The 9,136-nt window shown below is 41.3% G+C and overlaps 1 protein-coding gene across 1 annotated transcript in view; it reads right to left on the minus strand.

The window, feature by feature from the left end:
• The window catches only part of LOC118385585 (synaptic vesicle glycoprotein 2C-like), a 74,503-nt gene extending 68,729 nt beyond the window's left edge, over positions 1 to 5,774 (minus strand). Inside the window, exon 1 of the mRNA XM_052521452.1 lies at positions 5,594 to 5,774. The gene's annotated coding sequence lies outside the window, so the exon portion shown is untranslated. The remainder of the gene's footprint in view (positions 1 to 5,593) is intronic.
• Between the last annotated feature and the right edge of the window lie 3,362 nt (positions 5,775 to 9,136).

A 9,136-nucleotide genomic window follows, 5' to 3' on the forward strand; every position in this document is an offset into this window, starting at 1 on the left:
TAAAATAAAAATACAAACGTAAACCTAATTGCTCCTCTAAGTCACTCTGGATAAGAGTGTCTGCTCAATGACTAACATGCAGCTTTCCATATCCAACCAGGGTTGCAAACAGAAAACGTTTTTAAAAGAAAAATATGTATTCTGATTGGAGAGAACTGCTTAGATACATGTAGTACCTTTTCCGTTAAAAAAAAACTGTTTCCTCCTGTTTTTCATGCTTTCTGAACACTACCCAGGTATTCCTCAGGGAGTGAATGTGTGTGTGTGTGTGCAGGGTGGCGATGTTTCCTTATAAGGATGTTTGAAGAAGGAACGACACCCGTCCTCTTGTCTAGGTAGCTGCAGGATACTGCAGTAGCATCAGACGTGGTTTCCCCATGCTCTCACTCCCCCTTTAATCATCTCATCCCAGTCAACCCCAAAACTCGACCTCTCAGCGGCATCAAAGGTTACAGTACAGGCGTGTTCTTAATCATCCTGCATCAATTGGATAGATATATATATATATATAATGATTGGTCCAGAGGTGAGGTGAAAAGTACTGGCTGAAAAAGTTTATGTGTAAATTCACTGCTCTGTCTCTCTTGGGGCTATGATGTCACAGTCTCAGTGATGTCACATTGCGACATTTCGTGTCTCCCTATTGTACTCCACATAGCGTTGTCTGGTGATTGGTTACTGACTGATAAAGACAAAGGGCAGTATAACAACCATTCATTACACTGGGACTCAATTATGTATTTATGGAGTCACTCACACACACACTGCACGAAAGCTGTCATAGTCTCAGGACACACACGTGGGCACGCACACACACCCACCAAGCTGCCTGGCTGCGTGCAGTAATATGGTGATGGATGGCTGTGTGGGTTGACTGGCTGCTGGGGATGACTGCACAACAGCTGTAAGAGATCAAACTGGTTTCATAGAGGCACTGAGGACTGTGTGTGTGCGCTTGTGTGTGTGTGTGCGCTTGTGTGTGTGTGTGTGTGTGTGTGTGTGTGTGTGTGTGTGTGTGTGTGTGTGTGTGTGTGTGTGTGTGTGTGTGTGTGTGTGTGTGTGTGTGTGTGTGTGTGTGTGTGTGTGTGTGTGTGTGTGTTGTTTAGCAATGACTATCACAAGCACTACATGGACATAGGCTCGTCGGACATCTCATTCCAATTAATATGGAGTTGGTCCCCCCTTTGCTGATATAACAGCCTCCACTCTTCTGGGAAGACTTTCCACTGGATGTTGGAACATTGCTGCGGGGACTTGCTTCCATTCAGCCACAAGAGCATTAGTGAGGTCGGGCACTGATGTTTGGGCGATTAGGCCTGGCTCGCAGTCTGCGCTCAATGTAAGTAACAATACTGACATAAAGACCATAACATATAAGTAACATATAAAAGGAATTGGGTCTTTCCATCAATAATGGGGCCAATGTGTGACATTGGGCTCAACATTTCTAAATGGTTTGAAACAAAAATAAAAAAATATTTTTATGCAGCTCCAGGAATAGAGGAATATATGCAAATTGACCCATAACTCCAATTTCAACATCGGCCTTGGACAATACATCCTTTAAGCAAGGTTGATACAGACATTGGCAAGTCAAATTCAAGGCCATTCAGGGACATTCTCAAGCACTTAATTGTATTTTCAAATACCTCAATGTTATTCAATTGTGGAGCAGTTTGCCTGGTGGCTAAGAGCATTGGGCCAGTAACCTAAAGGTTGCTGGTTTGAATCCCCAAGTCGACCATGTGCCCTTGAGCAAGGCACTCAACCTTAATTACTCCTGTAAAACGATCTAGATAAGAGCATCTGCTAAATGACTAAAATGCCATAATTTAGATGTATGTACATACACTTTCAGAACAATGAATTGTTTAGGCCTTGTCAATGCATTGATTTTATAATTATTATTATATACCTAAAATATGTGAGAATAATGTGTACTTGCCTGACTAAATTAATTGAATGAACGCATCCATGCCGGCTTTCTGAAGACTGTGTTGCCGACACAGGCAAACATAATAAAACCATGAATAGCGGTAGCATTAATCTCGCCATCTGTTTTTATAATGAGAAAACGACCAAAAACCAGGTTCCTTTTGTAATGGGAAGATTTTTATGAGAAGCCAAGTTGAAGCCAACAATAGATATTGTCATCCTCATAATAACCGCACGTGGTTTTCACCGCAACAGATTAGCGCAACAACACCCGTCAATTGAAGCAGCGGGAAACAACCCGAACGAAACTGGTCACATCTCTCACAAAAACGTATCAAAAAAGAAGAGAAGAAGAAGGAGAACTTAGAAATTGGCTACAATAATTAGAAGGACTTTTCAAGAACCAAATTGAGGACATATCTGAATATCAAGGTAGGCCTATTACTACTTGAATTTCGGAGCTCCAAATTCAAGCCCCGTGTTTAAAATTGCAGGTCTAACATGGAGAACAAAATCTATTCGTCATGTTATTTCATTGTCAAATCAAAGTGTGAAGAAGCCCACCACGCTATGTAATGTGTTGTCATTATATCAGGAATAATTCATAGGAATTGTGTTGCGCAATAATCTATCCTACACACGTGTTCAATCCTAGGGCTAAAAACATGAAAACGTGAACTCATTACCTTGATGCTTTCTCTGTCAAATCTAAAGAGACCTTGCTGTAAATCCAGCAGCCAACAGATGATGAACATCAATTCACTAGGGATATTAGATCCAACATGGATCCAGTCACAACCGACTTCACCTGTTTAACGAATGAGACACCAACATATTCTGGACATTCCTAGCGAACACCTTTTTTTCAGCACTTGGGCTGTGGTAGCATTGCACGCGCTATCACAACAGCTGTTCCTCGCTTGAACGTTCCTTCCTGGATCAGATGATGATGTGTGAAATGATCACAGTATAATTGCAGCTCAACAACAAGTGTGCATCCAACAAGTATTATACATAATTATTGATCAACCACGTGAATGACTGTATCGAATTCGGTTTGAATTATCAAGGTAATATGACTCTTTCGGTTGGAAGCATTCGATTTTGCAATCGCGTTTATTATTTTGGATTTGTATGTATGTATTTTGTAACGTAATACACTAAAATAGTTACACTGCATTTCTGAGATGTCCCACAGCTCGATCCAGTATTCTTACAGAGTTCAAATTCAATGTATAATTGAACTAATTAATAGTTAATATATGATATAGCGACATCTTAAATGCAAAGACAGTAAAATAATGTTTTATGTCACACGATTTTCGACAAATCCGTCAAGACACCAGCCATGATAAAGGGTTAGACATAGGTTTTAAATCAACTCGTGAATTGTATGGAATATAGCTATGTTCCCCCCTTATATATTGATGTAATGACATTAAACAAAGTGGCAGATTATTAGGAACGACTTCCGCTGTAACAAGTTGTCCAGCATTGGAACTCTTCACTGGTACCCTAGTTTATAGAAATACCCAATTACATTAAATTTGACTACTATAATCAATGGAACAATCTTTTCATGAGTTGATACACTCTATTCCAACGTTGATATATACCTCTATTCCAATTTACAGCCAACATTGAGTTAATTAAGGTAGATGTCTGTCTGGTAGCCAGATAACGTTCTCCAGTCTTCTGTCGCAAATGGCACCCTATTCCCAAGGCCCATTGGGGATTATTGTCAAAAGGAGCGCACTATAGAGAAAAGGGTGCCATTTGGGAAACAGTCGCGATGTATAGCTGAGCCGGGGAAATGTCAATACGCTCACGTTCAGTCCTGCTCAAGCTCCCATAATTAACTGTTTCAACTATTTAGTGTCGGTCTCCATCAAACGGACACATCCCCAATGTTACAGTACAAAGAGAGACCGCGGGATGTTGTGTATGTTCAGCACTGACAATGGAAGCAGAGATAGTAGTACTGGGCCGAGAGACACTTCTTTCTCTCCTTCTTTCTCTCTTCCTCTCTTGCTTTTCTCTCTCTCTCGCTGTCGTTCTACCCACCCCCCTCTCTCTGCTGGTCGTTTCACGCTCCACGGGTTCCCCCTTTACTACCGCGGTTCTATCCGCTCGCGAGAGGCTGCGCTGCTTGCTGCGCTGCTGCGTTGCTTGGTCACAGTAAACCCGGCCAGGAAGGACATCAATCACCGGCCGGCCTTTTGACGAAAGCGGCGTTCTGTAATGAGATTCTAGGGCTTGTCCTGACATTGTGGAGGGGAATCAAACCTCCATCCTCCTCTATCCTCTAACTGCTCTCCTGTCTCCAGACGACTCAGTGGCAGGTAGCTTTGTGGTTTAAGCGCGTTCGCGTCTCTGAGCCCAGTTGAAAAAACGGTCAATGTGCCCTTGAGCAAGGCACTTAACCCAAGGCACATGCTCCTGTATTTTGTATATGTTATGAATTGCAATTAGTACAATATGTTACGAATTTGCAATAAGTACAGTATTATATATTATGCATTTGGTGTGTTTAACGTTAGCTAGGTGGCTCGGTGGCTACTGTTAGCTAGGCTATGATTTAGGTTAATGTTAGGATTAGCTAACAAGTTGAGTAGTTGCAAATGAGCTAAAATGCTAAAATTGTCCATGATGAGATTAGAACGCTCAACCCTTGGGTTGATGGACATTTGCGCTATACACCCAACCCATTCATTAAATTTTTCCTTTAACGGGTAACCTTGTCTTATATAACCATACCAAACATAACATACCATACTCATTTATATTTACTATGTTACGCCTAGTCTAATGAATCTAGGCTACTATCTGCATCAAACTCTATCTATTTCTACTCTCTGCTGTAGATGGATCTGTTCTCTTTATGCATAATGTTTGCGTGTGCGTGTGCGTGTGTGTGTGTGTGTGTGTGTGTGTGTGTGTGTGTGTGTGTGTGTGTGTGTGTGTGTGTGTGTGTGTGTGTGTGTGTGTGTGTGGTGAGAGAGATCGAGTGTATGTTGATTGATTGATGAGTCGGACTTATAAGGTGTAAATATCTTTGTATTGTGTTTTTCATTTCATTGTCCTTCAGTCCAAAATGTTGTTATTAGAATGAAAGAGAGTGGGAATTCCTTAATTAGTCAATTACCTTTCTGCAAAACCGTTAGAGTTTAAAAAGCACAAGTATATTAATTTTATTTAAATAAATTAAGCATCTTGTAGCCGAGAGTAGCCTACATGAATACAGCTAAATGTGTGATAATTCATGTACGGTGTTGTGATACGTGTTGATCAAAGTGTCCCTCTCCAACAGCGACAGCTGCTGAATTACACCGACAGCGGATGGCAAACTACACCGTTTGAAGTTTAGAAACGTGACATACCTTTTAAAAGTTTTCCCAAAATATGCGAACGTCTTATTCCATTCATGTCTTATCACACGTGACAATAACTAGCCTATTTCGAGCTATTGGTGAGATAATCTATTGCCGAGGAGTACCCACTACGGTTTTATACACATTTCAAATATACATTTATCCAACTGTAAACCTGGCAAAAATCAAAAGGAATCACTGGGATAGGCCACTCGCAATACACAGGGTTTGCATCAAAGAGTTGAAGTCAAATGTAAGTATAAAGAGAGGAAAACAACTATACTCACAGACTACAGAAGATGGACATTTCGGTAAAACAGCGCAGGGAGCCAGCTGTATGCCTTTTCCCGCGGATATTTCCTGTTTTCCCTCGCGACGCAGAAACTGAGGTAGTTAGTGACCGCGCTCGGCTATTTCTCTTGTCTTTTTTCTTCCCCTCTCCTGCACGATGCACGATGCAGCGGTGCCTCTGCAGTACTCCAATAAAGAGAAGAGACGCCGAGAGGGAAAGAAAAACAGAGAGAGAGAGAGAGAGCGAGAGCGAGAGCGAGTACTACACATTCGGGGTGTAGTCTGTGTTGATTGATTTTTGAGTCCCAAGAGACACTCCGGGATTTATAAGGTGTACATATATTTGTATTGTGTTTTTCATTTCATTATCCATTATCCTAGTCCACGATGGAATGGGGTGAATGAAATCAATCATAGTAGTGGGCAATCCCCTATAATGGAACAATCTGTCCAGTATCTGATGCGTGGAGGGGTGAGGGTTGGATGGGACACTGTCTGCTACGTTGAGAGGACATAAAAATAATTAAGCAATACTTTGAGGCAGAGGAATAGGCCACAACATCTAACAGCGAATATTTTTAGTAGTGGGGGGACATAACCTGGCGAGGGCTCTGGGGGTCCAACCCCATAATTATTTTGAGGCATTTTAAGCAAATTTCCTGCATTTTTACACAATCCAATATGCCGTCTCTATTTAGAACAAAAAGTAGGCAAAATAAGCCACAGTCATCAAGCTAGGTCAGAGATCATTATTAAATATGTTTAAGTGATTGATAAGACTGAACTAGGTCAAAGGTCATTCAATAATAAATATTGTGTTGCACATTTAACCAATAGCCTAAAACGAAATACAAAGACTTTTGATTGTCGTTGTTAAAACATCCTCTATATACATTTTCAGCCAGACCGACCAGCCAGACCGACCAGCCAGACCGACCAGCCAGACCGACCAGCCAGACCGACCAGCCAGACCAGCCCGACCAGCCAGACCGACCAGCCAGACCGACCAGCCAGCCCAACATTTAACAAACATTTAACAAACAAAACAACAAAACAAAATAAAACACATACACATCAAATATACATTAACACACAGAAACAGCAAATCCTCCATTGAATTAATCTCATAGGACTAATAGTAATGTAAAGCTATTTTTACTTACACACATTATAGCTGGGTCTCCCCGCCCTGTCTCTAGGGGTCCACAGCCCTGCAGCGCTCCAACCCAACACACATCACTCAGCTTTAGGATCTTAGCGAAACATTCATTATTGGTTTGGGGTTTGTTAGGCCAAGGCCAGAGTGACAACCCACAGGACAGCAGACCTCCAGGTCCAGGAATGAGCAGCCCAGCAGGTAGGGATCGCCTAAATAGGTATCTGCCCTGACGTGAGCATGTTTTTAATACAAACTCCTTTTTGTCATACTGTATTCCATATAAGGCATCCAGACTTTATGAAAGTTGCCAAGTATAAACTTAATCTTGTAATAAATGAAATCCAGTGATATACAGTTGAAGTCGGAAGTTTACATAAACAAGGTTTAATGACTCCAACCTAAGTGTTTCAACCACTCCACAAATGTCTTGTCAACAAACTATAGATTTGGCAAGTCGGTTAGGACATCTACTTTGTGCATGACACAATTAATTTTTCCAACAATTGTTTCCAGACAGATTATCTCACTTATAATTCACTTTATCACAATTCCAATGGGTCAGAAGTTTACATACACTAAGTTGACTGTGCCTTTAAACAGCTTGGATAAATTCCAGAAAATGATGTCATGGCTTTAGAAGCTTCTGATAGGCTAATTTACATCATTTGAGTCAATTGGAGGTGTACCTGTGGGTGTATTTCAAAGCCTACCTTCAAACTCAGACATCAAAGGAAAATCAAAAGAAATCAGCCAAGACCTCAGAAAAAAATGGTAGACCCCCACAAGTCTGGTTCAACCTTGGGAGAAATTTCCAAATGCCTGAAGGTACCACGTTCATCTGTACAAACAATAGTATGCAAGTATAAACACCATGGGACCACGTAGCCGTCATACCACTCAGGAAGGATACACGTTCTGTCTCCTAGAGATGAACATACTTTGGTGCAAAAAGTGCAAATCAATCCCAGAACAATAGCAAATGACCTTGTGAAGATGCTGGAGGAAACCGGTACAAAAGTATCTATATCCACAGTAAAACGAGTTCTATATTGGCATAACCTGAAAGGCCGCTCAGCAAGGAAGAAGCTACTGCTCCAAAACCGCCAATAAAAAGCCAGACTACAGTTTACAACTGCACATTGGGGACAAAGATCATACTTCTTGGAGAAATGTCCTCTGGTCTGATGAAACAAAAATAGAAAAACTGTTTGGTCATATTGGCCATCGTTATGTTTGTAGGAAAAAGTGGGAGGCTTGCAAGCCGAAGAACACCATCCCAACTGTGAAGCATGGGGGTGGGCAGCATCATGTTGTGGGGGTGCATTGCTGCAGGAGGAACTGGTGCACTTCACAAAATAGATGGCATCATGAGGAGAACAATTATATGGATATATTGAAGCAACATCTCAAGACATCAGTCTTAAGATAAAGCTTGATCGCAAATGGGTCTTCCAAATGGACAATGACACCAAGCATACTTCCAGAGTTGTGGCAAAATGGCTTAAGGACAACAAAATCAAGGTAATAGGAGTGGCCATCACAAAGCCCTGACCTCAATCATATAGAACATTTGTGGGGCAGAACTGAAAAAGCGTGTGCGAGCAAGGAGGCCTACAAACTGGACTCAGTTACACCAGCTCTGTCAGGAGGAATGGGCCAGAATTCACCAACTTATTGTGGGAAGCTTGAGGAAGGCTAAACAATTTAAAGTCAATGCTACCAAATACTAATTGAGTGTATGTAAACTTCTGACCCACTGGGAATGTGATGAAAGAAATAAAAGCTGAAATAAATCATTCTCTCTACTATTATTCTGACATTTCACATTCTTAAAATACCTCTTTGGGCTAGGTGTTCCGCTAGCGGGATCACATCCGGTGAAAATGCAGTGCGCCAAATTCAAATTACAAAATCGTAATATTAAACATTCATGAACATACAAGTGTCTTATATCATTTAAAAGCTTCTTGTTAACCTGATAAGTCGACCCTCTACCTTTTCGAACATTCTGTTAAAAATCGCGCAACATTTCAGCGCCCTGCTACTCAGGCCAGGAATATAGTATATGCATATGATTAGTATGTGTGGATAGAAAACACTCAGACGTTTATAAAACTGGTTAAATCACGGCTGTGACTATAACAGAACGTGCGTTTCATCGAAAAGTGCAGGAATATCTGATCACTGAAAATGGAAATAAATATCCATATATCCAGTGAATCGAATTACATGAGACCGAGGTTTCAGTGCCTACAGCTTCCACACGTTGTCTAGAGTCTTGTCATTTGATTCGCAATTGATTCTTGGTCTAACCGAATCAAGGGAATCGATTCCCTCCGGTCTCCGACCGGATGTTTTGGTCGAGCTCTCTCCAAGACAT

Source organism: Oncorhynchus keta, chromosome 6, assembly GCF_023373465.1.
Source record: "Oncorhynchus keta strain PuntledgeMale-10-30-2019 chromosome 6, Oket_V2, whole genome shotgun sequence".
NCBI lineage: Eukaryota > Metazoa > Chordata > Actinopteri > Salmoniformes > Salmonidae > Oncorhynchus > Oncorhynchus keta.